The following is a 19,086-nucleotide window of genomic DNA, read 5'->3' as shown; positions in this document are numbered from 1 at the left end:
CACTGACCTGTGAAAGGATTGAGGGGTAGGGGCTCAGTTTTTCATGCAGATACCCTAATGCAATTAATTCCTCTTTGACTGATGACTTGAACAACTCAAAACTCCCATAGTCTTTGAGACTTCCAAAGGGCAAACTTTATCTTGTTCAGTAGTCTGATTGCCAGAATTCCTTGGGAATCAGTTCTGAAGGGTATAGGAATCCAGGAAGGCTGGACGCTCTTCAAGGAGGAAGTATTGAAGGCTCAGGAGCAGGCCATCCCCATGTGCTGCAAGGTGAGCCAGTGGCATAGAAGACAAGCCTGGCAAAACAGGGAGCTTTGGCTGGTGCTCAGGGAGAAAAAGAGTATCTATGGTCTTTGGAAGAAGGGGCGGGCCACTCAGGATGACTACAAAAATGCTGAGAGACTCTGCAGGGAGGGAATTAGAAGGTCCCACACCCAGCTGGAAATTAATCTGAACTCCATGGTAAAGAACAACAAGAAAAGATTCTATAAATATATTAACAACAAAAGAAAGACCAGGGAGACCCTCCATCCCCTATTAGATGCAGGAGGAAACATGGTGACTGATTATGAGGAAAAGGCTGACTTATTTGCCCCAGTCTTTAATAACAGGACCAGTCATGTTGAGGGAATCCAACTCCCTAAGCTAGAGGACAGGGACCAGAGCAGAACGATCCCCCCACAATCCAGGAGGAGATGGTCAGTGACCTGCTGCACCACAACAATGAGCACAAATCTGTGGGGTCAGATGGGATGTACCCAAGGGTGCTGAAAGAGCTGGTGGGGGTGCCCACCAAGCCTCTTTCTATCATTTACCATCAGTCCTGGCTGACTGGGCAGGTACCAGCAGACTGGAAGTCAGCCAATGTAGCCCCCATATACAAGAAGGGATGGAAGGATGATCCAGGAAATTACAGGCCTGTTAGTCTGACTTCAGTACCAGGGAAGCTGATGAAGCAGATCATCCTGAGTACCATTATGCAGTGCATGCAGAACAACCAGGTGGTCAGGCCCAGTCAGCATGGGCTCATGAAGGGCAGGTCCTGTTTGATTAACCTCATCTCCTTCTATGACAGGGTGACCTGCTTATTGGACAAGGGAAAGCCTGTGGATGTTGTCTGCCTTGACTTTAGCAAGGCCTTTGACAAGGTTTCCCACAGCATTCTCCTTGAAAAGCTGGCTGCTGCTGGCTTGGATGTGCACACGCTTCACTGGATAAAAAATGGGTTGGATGGCTGGGTCCAAAGAGTTGTGTTGAATGGAGTTAAATCCAGTTAGGGCAGGTCAGGAGTGGTGTTCCCCGGGGCTCAGTGCTCGGGCTGCTCCTGGTTAACATCTTTATGGATGACTTGGATGAGGGGATAGAGTGAGGGGAGGAGTGGCTGGAGAGCTGCTCAGTAGAAAGGGACCTGGGGTGTTGATTGACAGCCAGCTGAACATGAGCCAGCAGTGTGGCCAAGAAGGCCAAGAGTGTCCTGGCCTGCATCAGGAATAGTGTGACCAGCAGGACCAAGGAGGTGATCCTGCCCCTGTACTTGGCCTTGGTGAGGCTGCACCTCGAGCACTGTGTGCAGTTCTGGGCACTACAGTACAGGAAGGACATTGAGGTGCTGGAGAGGGTGCAGAGAAGGGCAGCTAGGCTGATTAGGGGTCTGGAGAACAGGTCTTATGAGGAGAGGCTGAGGGAGCTGGGGCTGTTCAGCCTGGAGAAGAGGAGGCTGAGGGGAGACCTCACTGCTCTCTACAACTGCCTGAGAGGAGGTTGTAGTGAGGCGGGTGTTGGCCTCTTCTCCCTGGTGACCAGCGATAGGGCAAGAGAAAATGGGGTCAAGTTGCACAAAGGGAAGTTCAGATGGGATATTTGGAAAAACTTCTTCACAGAAAGAGTGCTGAGGCATTGGAACAGGCTGCCCAGGGAGGTGGTGGAGGTGTTAAAAAAACAGGTGGACATGGTGTTTTGGGAGAAGGTTTAGTGGTTAGGGATTGTAGGGCAGACAGTTGGACTTGATGATCTTGAAGGTCTTTTCCAACTTTGATTCTATGATACTATGATGACAACTGCAGCAACCTAACTGGAACCTAACCTGCCTTAGATTCTGTGGTGGTCCTGCTCTGGCAGGGCAGTTGGACTTGATGGTCTCCAGAGGTCCCTTCCAACCCATAACACTCTGTGAAAGTCAGAAAAAAATCATTACGGATAAGAAAATTTTATCCTAATTTACAAATGCCCAAGGACACGTTGTATCCTGCTCTGTTACTACCAAACCTGCATCAGCCTCGTGAGTGTATTGCAACAGGCACTGCCTGAATGACACACCAGGCTGGCATGTTTGCATCTGATGCTGAAGTAGGAGGTGTTCAGATCCCTCCCCACTTCTTGTGCAAATGTGTAGAGTTTCTCCTCTTACATTCTAAGAGGGGTTAAGAGAGGGGCAGATTCTACTGCTGACTGAATTTCACAGAAGGAACAACACACTAGAGTCCTCCACATGCTCCTTCTCTCCAGATGCAAGGAGAAGAGCAAGTATTGGGAAGCTGGATGGAGGCCTACCTAGGTAATTTGGTAATAAGGTAATTAAGTAATTTGGTCATTAGATAATAACAGAAAGATATTTTGTGGCCCTTTTCCCTCCTTGCTATGCCCCTGAACCTCTGAGATGTCACGGAGCCCTATCAGGAGAAGGTGTTGGTACCCTGAGGTTCCAAAGACACCCTCCAGGATTCAGGCAGGTGAACCCACACCTGGTCCATTCTTGCTCTCCCCTGTATCTGAGTGGCTGTTGCAAGAGGGGCATCGCTGCACCAGGTCCCTCCTAGTTTGGGGATGGAGAGACAAGCCAAGCACCAACATCCCAAGCCTAAATGCTAAGAGGGCGTATTAGAGGAGCTGAGGAGGAAGCCTGGTTTTGGCTCAGCCCATTTGAGTGGTTTCAGATTCTTCAAGTGTTTCAGTGCTGATATCTGTGTAAGTGGACAAATACATCAAAACCAGAATAGCTGTATCATGCAAAATAAAAAGTTGCTTTGAAAGCATTCAAATGTGACTTCAGAGAATGGGGAAAAAGAAGTAGAAACATTCAGACTGTGAATAATGGAACAACTCAAGGAAAACACATTTTCCTGGCATGCAATTTCACTTTGGATAATATAACCATTTTTGGATGAAAGAAGGTGCCAGCACAAGTTCCCCTGTAACTGCAGAGTCATGGATGAGTTAGGACCTCAGGAGGCCCAACTTCCATGCCAAAGCAACATCTGCTTCCATATTGCATCAGTTTGCTCAGTGTTCATCAGAGTTGGTGAATAAAGGATAGATAATGTTTCTTTTCAAGATTTAGGTGTCTCCTGGCTTGTAAAAGAGCACCTGTTTTATGGGAAGGATGTAGCTGATTTGATTTACAAACTCTGTAGTCTGTAATAAATGTGAAGCTGCAGGTGGGATTTCAGACTTTCAGGGCTGTAGAGGTTTTAGATACACTTTTAGAGGACTTTTCTCAGCTCACTGGCTGGGCACCATCCAGCCACAGGAGGCAGAGTACCTTGGAAATGCTGCCCACTGACTGGTGTACAATAATCACAAGGGGTGAGGGTATTTTATATACATATATACATTTATTTATTTATTTATTTAAAAGCAAGCATTTGGCCAAAGTGCCCATCTTTATGCAAATTGTAAAATTATTGGGGGTAATGTGTGAACACTCTATTCAAAGGCATGTCCTGCTGAGTGCACTAGCTGCTGCAATAGGTCAGCCAACAACCAGAAAAGATCAGAAGAGCTGATTTCAGCTCCCCTGCAAGTGGCCCTGCTATGCTGTATATTCCTGTGGCACATCTCAAATAACTAGTTTGGGGGCTCCTACCTACCAAAAAAGAATGTGATACTGGGGTAGGATACCTAGTGGAAACTTCTCTAGGTCTATGTCTCAGCCTCTAATTCTGTTTCAAGGAGGAACACTGGTTTGCTTTATCCTCTCCCAGATGAAGCTGCTGTCACTTTAAATGCCCTCCAGGCTCTGGCTGGAGGTCTGCAGGTGGAGGGAGTTTATGCAGTTTGAGACCTTAGTTCATGTTTGTGACCTGCATAGTTCATGTTTGTGACCTGCATGCATTGTCTCTTTGGCCTTGGTACTGTCTTCTAAATGATCAGTGGAGAGCACGAGGTAGTTAGTGGTGCTTTGCTTGCTCTCTAGGTGGGTGTGGCTGCACTGCAGCAGCAAAAAGGCAAGTCCAAGTGCACCTTGTTACTGACACAGAGATAATGTAAAGTCATCAAAAAATATATATACTACAGCAGGACCATCTTCAGTAAAGAAAGGTAAAGCTGATGACAAAATATTGCAGGCTATGAATGAAAGTGTTGTGCAATGGCATCAAGAGATGAAATAAGGACTAGGTGTAGGGTGTGTATGAAAAGCATAGGGTGTGTGGCTAAAGCATGAAACAAAGACATGGGAGTGCTATAGTTGCATGTTGAAGCAGACAGGGAGATCCACAAAGCAAAGAAAATGCAAACATAAAATGGACTGGGGGGAATGAGCCTTGGTTTTGCACCAGATGATAGCAGAGCAAATGGAGGACGTGTGCATTGGATAAACCCTCTTCCAGAGGGGTGGAACAGATCCTCTCAATCTTGTGGGAAGAGGATGATGCTAAGACTGTAGACAAGAGGCGTGACATGGACATGAGCACTCTGATGGAGGCAGCCCATAGGATGCACAGACTTCCTTTGGGACAATACTAAGCAGATGGGCCATAAGCCCAGGTGGTGGTGATGTTTCCCAGAGCATGGACATGAGGCATAATGTAAAGACAGACATTGTCTGGAGCTGTTGCCCAATGTGTCCATATCAGGAACTGAACTGACACATGTACATGAACTAAGAGGGTGCTGCAGGGAGCAATGATGGCATCTCATCTACTTGAAAATAGATCTGCTGCAGGTAAAAACATCTGGTTACCTGTCCCTCCTGTAGCCTGCATCAATATAATTTGCCAAGATGCTTGGAGGGGAATTTGAGTAATATGGAGTGCTTTCCTGCCACTGGTGCAGAAGTAGCACTGCTCTGGCAGTGGCTGTTCAACCCTGCAAGATGCTCACATTGCTCCTGCCAACTGGCTGGCAGCAAACAAGCAAGCCAGACAGGACCAGAGGAGTGTTCAGCTCCACATCTGCTGAGAGCTGCCACGGTGTAAGCCCAGGCTCCTTATGGGCTTGCATACACCCACTTTTCCTTTTTAACTGATTGATCCAATCCTTGCTGTGGGAGACCTGACTGACAATGCCCCATCAGAATTAGAAATAGTTTAAACCTGGCAGACAGGCCAAGGGGACTGGTGAATAGCATTGCCAAACTGGCTCCGTGGCAAATATAAAAGGAGAAACAGCTGGGGGACTCCCCTCCCACACCCCCCTACTCTGCTGCCCATTTGGGCAAATACAGTATTTCTTGGAGACATGCCCAGCTGGTGCAGTGCCTAAGGAAAACAAGCTGGGGGAAGAGAGCAAAAATGCTTGATGGCACTGAAAACAGAGCGTGAAGGCAGGTTTGCTGCACTAGCACTTTGGGCTGACCTGGGCTGAGGGAGCAGAGGCTACAATACCTGGTTTGACTGCATGTCCCCTTGCATGTGCCACTCTCCTTGGCAGCATGGGGGGCCCACCTCTGCACCCCTACCCAGCAAACTCAAGGCAGCCAAAGGCAGGGTGCTGAGGATGGAGGCACTGTCCCCCTCCCAACTGACAAAAGTGATTGGCTCAAGCTGGGGTAGGGGAGAGAGGCAAGGGGGTAAGCTGCCAGGCAGCCAGGGAACACACAAGCTGGAGGGAGAATTTTGGCTCATGCATGTTACCTGGTGAATGGGAGGCTGCACCGCTGTATTCCTGCTCCACAGCTTTAAAAGCTTGTCTCCACATCCTCGGCTGGGGACTCTTTCCTGCAAGTGGCAGGGAAAGAATGGGCAGGGATCAATCTGCGACCTCGGCCAAAAATATCGCCTGCCCTGCAGCTCCTCAAGGTTTTCTCTGTCCCTACAGGCTGGGAGGAGGGGGGTGCGGGAGCTCCCAGGCACACCGGAGGGCACGCTCTGCACCGCCGGGGAGCCCTGCCAAGGAGAGAGGGGGTGGGAGGGAGGGGATGAAGAGCTGAAGCCTGTAAAGTTTAGTGAAACAGAAACCGTGAGCCAGGGGGTTGTCTGAGGCACGGCAATCGTCTGTCTGCATAGCCGTGCAACTGCAGAGGGTGCTCTGCTGGCAAAACCCTTTCAGGCACCTAGGGGATCCTAGGTGGATCCTAGGTCCAGGTATTGGGGGTTTGCCCACTCTAAGATGTCCTTTCTTAAATAATGCTTTCTTATCATGCTAAGAATGGCTCTGAGTGTGGCTTGAGGTCAGACAAGCTCTAAGGCTGCGTTCTTGCTCTCCTGCTTTTTGTTCCAGGCTTCCTCAATTCTTGATGCATAGCAGAGCTCTGATAGTCTTAGCAAGAGGCAAGTGCAGGCCACACAGCACCCACACACGAACACATATGACACATGTGCTATGTGCTTTTGAATTCTTATGCCTCATGACCGGTTGTTTCAAGGAGCATCGGATGGCAGAAAGTCTCCAAGCCCTTCACAGGCTCTAATTCTGCAGCACAGTCAAAGCCATTTGCACGCAGAGGGCAGCAGGGAAGAGCTCCTGTCTGGCTGGAAGGGCAGAGGCCTCTGTGGGTGCTGCGATTGCAAGAGCCAGGGTGCCACAACCAGGTTTTAAGCAGTGACCACACACCATGGAGCTGCAGCGCTCGTGAAATTTCTTTCTGAGGTGCATTTGCCTCAGATACCCCTCTTTGAGCTCTGCCTGCCTGGTGTGGTTGTAAATATAGAAACATAAGCCCTGGAGGTGTTGCTTTTTGGTTTTTTTTTTTTTCCCCTCCAAACATGTCCCTCCCATCTTAGCATCATCTGTGCAGTTTCTCCAGCTGCTCCTATACATGGTATGACCTTTTTTCCCCTTTCCCTTGCTCCCTCCTCCATCTCCAACTCCCCCTGCTCCCTTCCTTTCCCTGCCCAGCACAGGGGGTCTGGTGCCAATCGGCTTCTCCAGACGATCAAATGTCACTATAAATTGAGAGCTGCATCACCTCGGGACGCTTGCAGATCTCAGCCTGCCTGTCTCCTTCAGCAGGGAGCTCTCTGCTTCTCTCCACTCCGCCCAGGTAAGTGGGAATGCTGGTGAGGTGAGCTGCTGGGGGGTAAAACTGCAGAGGAATTGAGGCTTGGTTTGAATAAAGAAGCCCCAGAGGAGAGCTGGGGTCCACAGGATTCAGGATCCTAAGGAAAAAGCACTTTTCCTTCCTTACTTTTTCTGGGCATTGTGTGAGGCTCATGTCACTTGCAGAGATTCAAGTGCTCTGAACTCTCAAGGATCAGCAGCGAGAGAAAATACTCTTCCCAAACCAAGGCCTGGGGCTGGGAATGAAGAAACAAAGTGGCATCTCACAGGGCATTTTGGAAAACACAATCCAGCAGCTGGAGGGAAATGCTGATCTCCTGTCTTCTGTCAGCTGGAGAAAGAAATGGCAGAGACAGGCTGGACGAAGGGCAGAACCATTAGGGAGCTGATGAGGAGGGCTGTGGAGTGTGGTGCTCTAGGGAGACTTTATAAACACAAATGTGGCCATGGAAAACTGTTCCCTTCCTCTGAAAATGAGAATCCCCCCATATGCACAGAGGGGCAGGAGAAGTGGGTTAAACTGAGAGGGGTGATGGGGTGCTCCCTGTATGCCTGGCTTCAAACCCCTGCTCTTTGCTGGCCTGACCACCTAGTGTGGGTGATTCCCCCCCTGTGTGGGGGCATAATCCTCACCAGCCTGTGGCTGCCCGGTGGGGCAGAGCTCTTCACTGGCAAAGTGGGGGGTACCCTCCAAAAGCAGGAGTGTCACCAGCATGGGTGGCTTTGATGCCAATGATTTGGATGGGAGGCATGTGGCTGGTGTGGGGGAGCTCCATCCAGGCTGTAGGTGATTACTGGGGCAGGCAGATGTCCCTTGTGGGCACAAGAAGAGGGGAAAGGCAGGGACTATGAGCTAAACATGGTTGTTGCCTTTTAGTTCTCTGTCTCAGCCTCGTTCCTAGCAAACCACATGCAGGGATCTGACAGATCTTAAAAACCCAAAGACAAGAGTAAAGGGCACATTTTGGGGCAGGGAATGGGGATTTTGTTTTTTTGCTGGTGGAGCATGCAGCAGCACTTGGGTCCTGCTACCCTGTTGCTGCAGCAGCACTGGGGTGGGCACTTTTCTTTCCAGCCCCTGGGGAGAGAAATGCTTCCTGCTGGAAACTACCCAGCAGTTCAGAAACAATGGGAGGATGGAGAAGGATGGAAGGAACATACCTTTTTAAAAGTATAAGCATATGCTTTTAATATAGAAATGTGTATGAATATATTTATATTTTTAATAGAGATATGTAAGACATAAAGTTTTTGTTTATATATGTATATATGTAAAAAGATGGATGCAGTAGGTTTGCAGCAGCTCCTGCTGGGAAACAGTGGCTGTGTGGTGCTTGGTAGCTCCTACCCCTAGTCCTCGCCTGACAGCTGTCCCTGCAAGGTCCCATTCCCTGAGCATGGCCACTTTTGTCCCCTTCTCTTTTGGCTCTTTCTACCTTGCCTCCCTTGTATGGCCTGGCTTGGGAGGGGATGACTGACAGGCGGGTTATTTCCAGGGATAGCCTGGAGGTGCATGGCAGCCCATTCCCCCTCCCGGGTGCATTCTCAGCTGCTAAGAGTCTTCTTGGGATGTGCTGGCTCTGTTCTTTCAGCCAAGGGCAGGAGCATTTGGGGCCAAAAGGGATGTGGTGTTCCTGCTGACTTGGGGCTAATAAGGATTGGGGTATTTGTCCTTCCAGTTGTGACCTGCTTAGCTTGAGCAAAATACAGAAAATAACCTTTGCTTTCACCTTTAAGGAGTGGGAGCAGGTAGGAAGTTTTAGGTCTGACAGAAGTTTCCTGTGTGTTTTGATTTCCTTCTAAATGGTGGGCAGTATTAACTAATTGATTTTATTACACCCTTAAACCTCAGTCAAGACCAGAGCCCATTTTTCTGCCATGGTACAAACAAAACCCTATTATTGCCTTAAGGTGCTAACAGCCTTATTCTTAGGCTGCATTTACTGTGCATAAAGTAATTTCCACCAAAGGATAATCCCAAGCCAGCTGGAGACTTTCCCTTGCATTCATGGAATGTAATCCTTATAGCAAAATATACTGCTCTTAGCAGACTGCTTGCTTTATTGCCTTTTGGAGGCAAACACAGTTTGGTTTTGTTGGCTGCTCTGATGACAGACTTAGTTAAGTGGACAGCAGTGTTGGGCATCCAAGAGCCTTTCTCATCTCAGGTGGCTGTTCTTCTGATGGTCTATGTTTTGCCCCGGTTTGAAGGGACCAGATGGCTTTTGAATGGCACAAAGGGGACAGACATCTTGTTCTTGAGGCAAAACCTTGATTTTCCAGCCAGGGCAGTATCAGTCAGCTACAGCCTTAAATGACATCTCCTGACAAAGTGACCAAACTTGGCCCCTTGCAGGGCTGAAATATGCAATTCCCCCTGGACTTTTTTGTCCCCTTTTCCCTAGCCTATGGGGTTTCTGCATCTAGCTCATCTCTGCACAGTCTGCCAATGCATTTGTTATTAACTCATTTTATCCAGGGCCCAGAAAACCCCTCAGGGTTGGGATATTATGGTATCAGGGGTGCTGGCATTCTTGCTTGGCTTTTATAGCACAGAGCCAGATGCCAGGCAAAATCCCATTCGCATTCTAGCGCTTGGATAAACAAATATGGAAGAGTGTAGGGGAATGGTCTATGTGACAACCCTCAGCAAGAGGTCCTTAGAGCTAAATTAGAGACTAGATGAGCTCATTCCACTAACTGTTAATGGAAATCCTGATTGCAAAGACTCCCATTGACTTCAATTGCCTTGGAAAGATCAGCATGCGCTGCATTGCATGCCTAACCTACAGCAAACAGATGTCTGCTCTCTGTGTGCACACCCAGGGCTCTTGAGCTGATTTCTTCTCCAATATTGAGCAGTATTGCTCCTCTTGTCACTGGAATGAGAGGGAAGAAGAATTTAGCCCATAGATCTTTAAAAGTCCTCTTTTTTTTTTTTTTTCTTTTTTTTTTTTTTTTCCCCTCCCCTCCACCTTTGGAAGGAGAAAACCTGGGTTTATAAATTAAAGGCAAAATCTGTGCCATTGCTTTGAGCCTTTAGAGATCATGCATTTTGGAAATAGCCAAAAACTGGCCATCTGGTAGGTTCCCTCTGTGGGCTTTTGCCAGAAGCTCTGCTGCCCCACTGCATAAACCAACATAATGTCAAGTGTTACTGCTAATAGCTTGAATAATTTTTTAGAGGCTGAAATGAGATTGTAAACCTATGATACTGCTAGCTACTGTGCAGATAGCAAGTGGAAGTCTATCCTGAAGATTTGACAATCTAGATAAAAAAGACCAGGGGAGAGAGACCAGAGGTGTTGTAGCATCCAAATAACTAACAGAAAAATCAGTAGGGATTGATGCAGCAGATACGCATTTTGAAAAGCTGAAATTCCTCCAAAACATGAAAATTCTCCCAGATTCCTCCTGCCTAGTGGGGTTTGAGTCCCCAGAGTACTCCTTGGGGTGGCTGTTGTACTTGAGAAGTGGGCAATCACAGCTACCAAGTTAAAAGCAGCCTGGGACCAAGAGATCACAAAACACAAATCTCATGTGTCCTAGCAGTGGATTATACTTCTGTCCAGCTACTCATCAGGTCATAACACAGCCATTGCTGGCACTACTTCCAGTGCAATGCTGAATTTGATGAGGAGGATAAATAAGGAACTAGAAGAATAAAAATGCTGGCTGTTTATCATTGCTTAGAACATAAGGGTTTTAAATCCTTTTGGTGTTAACGTGTGGTGTGCAAGGTCATTGCTGGGGAATGGAGAGGATCCCTTATAGGGCAGGGTTGGAGCCTATGGAATTATTGCCTTCCTCTGAAATAGAAAGCTGCTGAGCTGCAGTTGTTCCTTTTGAACTTAAGTCAGCCCACCTGCTCCTTCAAGATGTCTCTCATATATCAGCTGAGTAATGAAGTCATGAAAGTCACAGTTAGAGTTTCCCAGTGAGGAGGAGCCTGGCTTTCTAATTTAAGACCCGCTGTGGATTTGGAGGAAGTTTTGGGGTCCCTTCCCCACCTCCTCCCCCTTGCCTCAGGGCAGCTGATGCTTTTAGGTGAGCCATAGCATTGCATCACTGCCATCACTGAACCTGGTGCAGTGTGTGCTATTACCATGATGCTCCCCAAAGAGCAGCACTGCTCCCTCTGACCATGGCTGAGGCTCCCATACACACAGGGGGTCTGGCAAAGACCAGCAGAGTGGCTGTACCCAGCCCTTGCACTCCCCCAGCTGCAGCTCTCTGCAGGCTGTGGTCTCCATGCAGCCCCACTTTGGCTGTGCAGAAATGCCAGCCGTGACAATGCCAGGGGTGGGTTCCCTTCTGCCCCACAGTGCAAGGATTGGTTGTGATTAATACACCTGGTTATATCAATAGGAATTGCCTAACCAGGCATTTGGTGAGTTCTTATCCTAAACTAATCAACAGTTCATTCATTCATCAGCTGAATAAGCCAGACATTACTACTTAAGGCACTTTTGGGTGCTGGCAAAAAGTAATTATCTCTGCGTAGATTGTAAATTGAAGTTACTCTGGTTTTTTTAGCTCTGATTAAATCTTTGGAGCTGGCACCTTCCCACTTGCAGTAGTGTAACAGAAGGAAAAAATTCTCTGATCTTTCTGGAGTGCTGGAAATGTTAGATGGGTGCATGAGGACACCCATCTCCCTGAACTTTGGAGCATTTGTAACTTAAAGCCATGTTGACAGTGCATGTCTTTCCAGATGATCTTTCCCTCTTCCCCTCTTCTTCTCCTCTGACCTGCTGGCAAAGGTCTGTGCTGCTCCCAAAATGGCAGTGTTGGGGGGGGATTGGCTGCTGCATGGGAAAGCAGGTGCCTGTCTTTTTTTGTCCTCAAATGCCCATCTGCTCCTGCCTTGGCATTTTCTAAGAGGCACTCCCAGGAATAACACAATTTTTCTTCTTCTTCTTTTCATCTTTTGTTTAGGAACTCACTGCAAACATGTCTGATACCGAGGAAGTGTGAGTAGAGAGAAAGCCGCCTGCATGTTCATCTGTTCAGCTTGGCTTCATGCAGAGGAGGGAGGGTATCCCCATCAGGAGGAGAGGCTGGGTACTACTCGATGCATGGTCCAAAGCACCCCGAGGCAGTGGGGAAGAAGCATCTTGGATTTTGGATGTCAAAGGGTTCATGAAAGTTCAGCTGACACCCTCCCTGTCCAACAGGGGATGCCCTCCAAATACCTCCACCCAGCTCAGCCTGTCCTCAGTGGCCATGGCACTACACCTGGAGGAGGGGGAATTAAACACACACTTGAAATCTAGAATGATATGACCAAACAGAGCGGGATGATTTGACATTTATGCATCAGTAGGTACAGGGATGTAGGGCAATCATGGGATCAGAGGTGTCATGGACAGACCTGCAATGGTCACTTGGTCCCCTCCTCTGCTACGAGGCAGGCTCAGCTCAACCTGTGTAATTTTGTCCTGCCTGCTGTTTAAAAAAAAAAAAAAAAAAAAAAAGTTTCCCAAGATGAGATTTGGCACCTTTTTCAAGCAATCTCTAACTAACATGTTCCTTGATTAGGGTCTGGCCCAAGGGCTGCTCTGGGCTTTGAGTTTCATGCGAGGTGATGGTAGAGCAGGAGAAGCAAGTGGGGGCAAGGAATGGGAACAGACCACAACACTGATGTTGCTGCAGCCACAGGATAAATATTGAGCATCAGCTGGCTTATCCAAAATTTTTATTAGACAGTCTAAGGTTCAGGGAGCCTGTAGCACATCTGGGTTGGTGTGGGCCATTGACTGGCTTGCCTGGCACACCAGGGCTGAGGTCCAGCTTCATCAGTACAGTGCTTATGTATAGGTGTCATGTTAAAGCCCCGTGGCAGTAGGATTATTCCTGGGCATGGAGCCATATGTACCACCAGAATGAGGAGCAATATTTAAAATAAAATCTAAACCCACTCACTTTATTAGTCTTGAAACCAAATGGCTGCTAGAAGAGCAAAGGAAGAATGGGGGAGAGAAGAAACAACAGACTTCTATAGTGCATTCTGCTGCTTCAGTATGTGATTTAAAGCCTGGTGACAATATGAAGTGGAACAAATATTTATCTACTTTCTATAATCTTTTTTCCTCTCTTGCAGGGAACAAGGAGAGGGTAAGTCTTGAATCCATCTCTGCTTCTGTGCAAACCTGCAGCATTTGCTGGCTCTGTCTGTCTTTTCCTTTCTGCCCATTGTTGATATTTTAACAGCAATTGCTGATCCGGTTAGGCACATCTGAAATATCTTTTTTTTTTTGCATGTGACTCTGACTGTCACCAGCTTCCGCTGATTTTCCACTACTTGTAGCCCCAAACTGATGCCGTGATTGTGGGGATCGCTGCTGGTTTTTGTAGGGGCACTGCCATCTGCTGGCAATTATTTTGCCGCTTTTAAATATTTCGTTTTTTAAAAAAAACATAGAAACCCACAATATATACAAAAAAATCGATACAGAAATGTACAAGTTTGTTTTCTTTGCTGTTTTGTTTTTTTTTTTACTTAAAGGGTCCCTCTGTCACCTATTTCCTTCTAACCTGCATATATGCCTGAGTTCCCATTGCCCAAGGAAAAAAAAAAAAATGATAGTGACCTCCTCCCCTTCTATACTTCCTCTTTTTTCTCAAAGTCATTTTATTTGCTCTTTTACTTGCTGAATGGGAAGTGTCCTCTCAGAGGCCATCTTGCTCGGCATCCCTGTGAGTGCACAGGGCTCTGCCATGGGTAATGTCCTGCCAACATGTCAAGGCTGATGGTTGATTTGTCTGCTTTTTTTCCCCCCTCCCCTGTTTCAATGCAGAGGAATACGAAGAAGAAGGTAAAAAAAAACCCAAAACCACCTGGGAATGTAATTTATATTTCTTTGATTCTTGGTCCTGCTTTTTCCTTGTCTGTGTTTCACCCTTCTCTTTGGCGCTTGCCACTAAAGGTGATCTGAAACACTTGATCAATTAATCAATAGGGAACCAAAAAACCACCCAAGTTGGGGCCGTGATGTGCCTGAGCCTTCATGTTATGGTTACACTCAGTATTTGTGTGAGCTGCAGGGAATGGCTGTAAACTCAGAGCGTTTCAGAACAGGAACTGGCACAGAGCCCACACATCGTATCATTGGTCATATCCTACCATCCTCATTTGGGCCATGGCCACGTCTTGAGTTTAAACTTTGAAACTGAAAAGAAGAGCAGGTTGCCCAGCTCCTGCGGAGCACCCAACAAGGCCCTGTCAAAGCCTGGAAAAGGTGAAGGAGAGAACCGACTGGCGAAGATTAATTGTTTAAATGTGCTTTTAGCTGGCAAAAGGTGATTTGACAAGCTGTGAGAGACAGAGCGCAGATCTGGAAAGATGGAGCATGAAAAGCCCTTCTCACCTGAGTTGTTTCAGCTTTTGTAGGCAGCAAGGAGAGGAAGATTTTGAAGATGTATGGGTGTCTTTGCTGGGCACTTTAAACAGACTGGCTTTAGTTCAGACAAGTGTAGCTGCTGGTTGTCATCCTCCGTTTTCCCAAGATGTCTGGGACAGAGGTGAAGGCCAAACTCTGGGATTTCTCCCAGAATTTGCCCTTGGTATCCAAGAGAGCTTCTAAGGGGTCAAGAGCAAAACCCTTCACTGGGAGGTGGAATATTTGCATGTGAAGGGTATGAGGCCAGCTCTGAGACAGAGACTTGCCCCTGTGCAGAAATGTCCAGCTTAAGGATTTTATATACAGCAGTTGAGTGTGTTGTTGGGGTTTTTTCGCCACAGATTTCCCCAAATTGCTGCAACTGGTTAATTCTCATCAGTGGTGGTGGTAACAGAGATGTGATTGTGGGCGTGCCCAGAGTAGTTCCTCCCCTGAGGAGAGGAAGTCTCCCCTCTGCCTTATGTCTGTAATTCCCCAGTACTGCTTGCAAGGGGATAAAGGGCTCAAAAAAAGAAAAGTAGTGATGCCACATGGGTTGCAGAGGTGCCTTCAGTCATCAACGTGTTTGTAGTCCTGCCTGAAGGGGCAGAGCCAGGGAGGTGAAGGTAGTATTCATGCTCCATCCTTCATGCCTTGTCAAATGTCCAAAGAGCAAGCAAAGGGTGTTAAGCCTACAGACAAGTCTTCCTGAAAGGAGAAGCATTTCTTCTTTTCTTTCTCCTTCCCTTCTTAACTGTTTCCTTTTGGGTTTCAAGAATTTAATGATTAATATGAAATTAATAGGCAGGTAACTTCCTAATTAATCTGCATGACAATCTCCTCTGAGGTGTATCTTCTCACTGTCCACTTTTGCTTGACCTTTGTGTTATCTTCCCAAGTCATCAATTTCCTTTCCATATAACTTCTCTCCATCACTTTCTAACCACATTTTTTCCCCAGGCCTGAGCTCACCCCAATACCATTCTCTAACAGTTTTCTATTTTCATTTTCCTGCTTGCTGTTGCTTCATGTTCCATGACACTTGCCACCTGAAGCTCAGGAAGAAGGTATGTGACATGGCTCTTGCTTTCTTTCTCTCTCATTGTAGAGGAAGAATGTGTGTGAAGAAATCCAGAGCAAATGGTTCACTCCCAGTGGCCGGGATGTGGTCCTGAGCCACAGACATCAATGCAATAACAGACATTGATGTAACTTATTGAGCTGGTAGGAAATTTGACCTGATGTTTTGTTTAAAAAAAACAAACAAAAATATATAAAACAATATATATCAAATACACATATATAATTTTTAAATAAATACATATACATGTATGTGTATATGCATATATGCATATGAAAACAAATACATGTATTTATTTTGGCCTACCATTCTTACTGAACTACTGGCCTTTTTTTGGTCACAACAGTGTCAAGTCCTTTTCTTTCACACCAAAAGTTTAGATTTTTTTAAAAAGGGAAGACAACACCCTGCAAAGTTTATATCCACCTGTTGAAATTCAGCAATGAATTTCTTTGAAATTTCAAAAATAGATTTATGTTGGCAAAAAAATATCACCATTTCAGAAAAAGATTTAAAACAAATGTGGCAATTTTATTTTTTGTTTTGCCTTCACCAAAAGTCAGTTTTAGGAAATTTCAGCCAGCTCTAATAAAGAATAAAATAGTGGATGCCTTTTTTAATGTGTTTTTCACTTGTGGTCACATTCCCATATTTCAGTAACATGTATAACCCCATAATATGCTCATAAAAACATGTTATTTTTAATTCTTTCTCACCCTGTAATTCCATCATTGTGTATTCTTCTCCATAATGGCCTGGGAGCATGGCAAACCTCAAGAATGTTCCAAAAAGATAATTCTTGTTTTAATTTTCTCCTCCTGTTCCCTTTGCTGCTGTTTTCCACCTGCAGAAGAGGTTCAAGAAGAAGGTATGTGCACCAGTTTCTCAGCCCCCCTCTACCCGCACAGCAGGGCTTGGAGCTGCTGTGCACCTCCACTTTGCAAGGTAGTAGAAGAAAACAAGAGGCAAGAGGAAGATGCTGGGACAGATGATCTGCAAGCACAGGGCTTTTCTTGTCCTTTGCACATGGTGCCCGTAGCCTCGTGTATCTCTGCTGACACCTCTGCTCCCTTTCAGGGAGGGAACAGCAGGGGAAATAAGGATACCAGCCCCTCATCCAAGCCACAGCAGGCTCCAAGGCTGGTTTTTAGCCCTGGATGTTTGTAACACCTGTTGTGGAATTGCTGGGATCTGGCTAGAAGGGTTTCCATCAGATGTCAACTGGTTTCTTCTATGTAGCTTGACAGATAATGAGTGGATGGATTTTGAAATAAAAATCCATCTGTGGTAAGATATCTGTGTAGCCATATGTTACATAGTACATATTCTACAGTACCTAATATAATAGAGAGTATATCATATATGTAAGTCTATAGATGGTAATATTACATATTATATGTAATATTATATATAGTACAAGGGATATATGTTTATAGACTATAATATATATTATTATATATGATATGAACAATAATACTTCAGATTTTATTAATTATATCCCTGTAGATGCTCAGTAACCCCAGCAGGCTCCCTGCACTGCACGTGGCATTTGAAAAGTAGGACAGGCAGGACAGATGAGAGGATAGAACAGAAACCCACCCTTTGCACTTGAGAGGTTTGGGATGTAGTGCTCCAGGTAGAAGGAGCCAAAGGGTGTGTTGGTTCTGCATTTGCAAAGCTTTGTGCTCCAGCCACACTTGAAACAAGTGCAAACCTATTTATAACAGTGTGGGACACCCACTCTGAGTGGTTTGCAGGGTTTTTACAGCATCCAGATCCTGAAGGTTTTACATTTCTTGTACCTGTGCGTGCTTTGGTTGCTTGTCTCCATTTCATCTCCTCCTCTGTTCCTCTGTTTCATCTCCTCTGTTTCTCTGTTTCATCTCCTGTGTTTCTCAATTTCATGCCTCTTGTGTTTTTTAGAGCCCCTGTTGCATTCATATCCCCTATAATCTAACTGTTCTCATTTTCCATCTCATTGCTCTTGCTCCCTACCACGTCCTGCCTGACAAAGCTCAAGAAGCAGGTATGTGTCATTGCCTTCTGTATTGCTCCTACCATCTCCTTGATGGTGATGGGGTATTTAGGGGTGGTGAGAGTAGCAGCACCCAGTTACTTCATTTTGTTTCTTCTGTTGTCTTTGCTTTCCTCCTTTCTTCAATGACTGGCCCTGCCACAAGCTAACATATGGGAATGGTCTCGGTGAAAGGTCCAGCAGATGTTGGCTTGGTGGTAACCCAGCCTCTCCTGCCATGTGCAGAGCTTGCCATAAAGCCCATCTGGGCAATGGCAGGAGGTTGATCTTATAAAACTGGAATTAGAGGGAAATTTCAGCATGTGCTATTTGAGCTTATTGTTAGATTTTTCCCTGTTCCTTTTACATGCCTCAAATCCCTTTCCCTTCTGGGCATTACTCCATCCTTTACTGGGATGAAACTTTTCCCTCTGACTTAACAGAACATTCAGCCTATGTAATATCAGCCCATGTAATAATGTGTTTCTCCTAATGTTCCTTTGCATCCTGTCCTGTGGCTCTTCCCACCTAAAGAAGCTCAGGAGGAAGGTATGTGTCATGAGTCCTGATTTCCCATCTTTCAGAGTAAGCTCTGCTTTAGCCAGTAAGCCATAAGATGGTAAAAGGAAACAGCAGTTAAAGATAGGCATATTAATACAGAATAAAGCTCTCCACAATTTTGGCTTTTGTACTCTTTTCCTCTATGTTCTGTCTTGACACTGAATGCACCTGTGATGCTATGTGGTAACTGTTGCATGAAAAAAAAAGATTGTATGAAAACTGCTGGGAAATGTAAACCTCTTAAAAGGATGAATATTGAAAAGCTTTTTCTCCGAGACTGCTTGGGTCTCCCTGGGAGGCTTATTTTGGACCATTCAGAGCAGCTTGGGGCTCTGGACAATGTGTAGATATGCCCACAATCAGTCTGCTGCTACAGCAGCTGTTGACATTGCAGCTGCAGAGAGGATCTGCCCTCCTTTACTGGGCTGATGTTCTTACCATAGCCTTTCCACATGCCTTTTTTTCCAGCTTGAACCCCATTGTTTAAAGCAACTGGTGGTCTTTTCGATGCTTTAGCTTTGCAGATGATTAAAGATGGTTTACTTCTTCATGCAATGGAGTGTCTAGGCCATTGTCTCATGGTAGTACGAGCAGCCATGTGCCACCAAAAACGTGCTGGCCTCCGGTTGTAAATCCACTTGGGCGAGCATCAGGGCTGTAAAATGGCATGCTGCTCCTGGCTTTATGCAGGACTGAAGGAATATGCGTACAAGACAAATGTCATGGCCACTTAAATCAGCTTTATGTAATTAATATCTCAGACCATTTGTGCCCTCACTTCTAGTAGTCCTTTTCATATCCATGTTAATTTTATTTCCTTGCAATAT

At 46.1% G+C, this 19,086-nt stretch overlaps 1 long non-coding RNA gene across 1 annotated transcript; it reads left to right on the top strand.

The window, feature by feature from the left end:
• Positions 1–6,998: 6,998 nt before the first annotated feature.
• On the top strand, positions 6,999–16,552 carry LOC127385646 (uncharacterized). The gene is made up of 4 exons (XR_007889717.1): positions 6,999–7,204; positions 12,160–12,194; positions 13,325–14,039; positions 16,535–16,552. It is a non-coding gene; the product is annotated as an uncharacterized LOC127385646 (long non-coding RNA).
• Positions 16,553–19,086: the final 2,534 nt, after the last annotated feature.

This window comes from Apus apus, chromosome 5 (genome assembly GCF_020740795.1).
Source record: "Apus apus isolate bApuApu2 chromosome 5, bApuApu2.pri.cur, whole genome shotgun sequence".
Taxonomy (NCBI): domain Eukaryota; kingdom Metazoa; phylum Chordata; class Aves; order Apodiformes; family Apodidae; genus Apus; species Apus apus.
The sequence above is the reverse complement of the archived record's forward strand: the minus strand, read 5'-3'. Positions and strand labels throughout refer to the sequence as shown.